Here is a 1265-nt window from a genome sequence, read left to right as displayed (position 1 = left end):
GGGGCGTCTCACTGCTCCTAAGAAAAAAACCCCACAAAAAAAAAAAAAAAAAAGAAAAGAAAAGGCTTGTTCATGTTCTGCTGTTAGCAAATTATTTCTGAGCATTCTCTTCAATCCAATTTAGTAATCTATGACTTCCCTTTCATAGAAATCTATTGCAGCAGAAGATGTTTAAAGGTGAGATTATCCCAGAATGAAGGGAACAGGTTTTAAGCTAACATGTGGAGAAAGAATAAAATAATTTGATTGTACTTCCATACTTAGTATTCAGAGACTAACATTGTCAGTTTGCCAAATCAAAATATATGATATCTGGGGCCAGCAGGTTGTGTAGTAGTGAAGGTGCTGGACTCCTAAATGGCCGACCATGGTTCAAGTCCCACAAGTGGCTCAAACCAATTGGTTTGATAATCATGCCAGCTATGCATGCATTTTTGCTTGCCTAAAATCTCAGGAGGAGACTGGTGGAGAAGGGATTGTAGTATATCCATCTACCCGGGGAAGGGGATTTCTCACTTTCTCTCTCACTGTCTCTCCAGTGAATACAAGCACTCTCTACAGAAAGTCTTAAAAAAAAAAAAAAAGATATCCAGTTACATTGCAAGTACAGAAAAAATAATAAAAATGTGTAGTTTAACTATGTCCCAAATATTACTTGCAAGATATGAGTTATATCTACATTTCCCTATCTATAATATTCATCTATCAATCTATCATCAATTTGTCTATCATCTATTTATATTAATAATCTGAGAAGGGAACATAATAGTACTCTTCACTTTTTCTGTGAACCCTACTTGGGGATGTAAGTTTGACCAGTTTGAGAATGTTTTCAGAATTCTGCAACTTACGGCTTGTCCCCAGGATGTATCCATGGCTTACCTCAGTGAAAGTGCTCCTTCTATGCTTAGTACTAGAAAAAAGAAACTTGGGTAGCTATCATACAGTTCCATGATAATGGACTTTGAGTCAATTTGGCCAACTCTTATAATGTAAATCTTCCTATGAACAAAGTGCTTGTCTGAGACTATTCCTCTCAACAATTCACATGAGACTCGTCTATCTACAACGATGCACTTAACTTTGCCCCTAAGACAATCATGCTCATATTCTATATTTCTTAGCATTATTTTTGTGTTGTGCCATGTACTTATGAATGAGTCCTTATATTTTCTATATTGTGATATTTTCCTCCTTAAGTTTCTTTTTTTTTTTTTTTTTTTTTTTTTTTTTTTTTTTGTTTTTTCTTTTTTTTTATAATAACA

The sequence above is a fragment of the Tupaia chinensis genome, unplaced genomic scaffold (genome assembly GCF_000334495.1).
Source record: "Tupaia chinensis unplaced genomic scaffold, TupChi_1.0 Scaffold000079_1, whole genome shotgun sequence".
Classification (NCBI taxonomy): domain Eukaryota; kingdom Metazoa; phylum Chordata; class Mammalia; order Scandentia; family Tupaiidae; genus Tupaia; species Tupaia belangeri.
Note: the sequence above shows the minus strand (reverse complement) of the source record.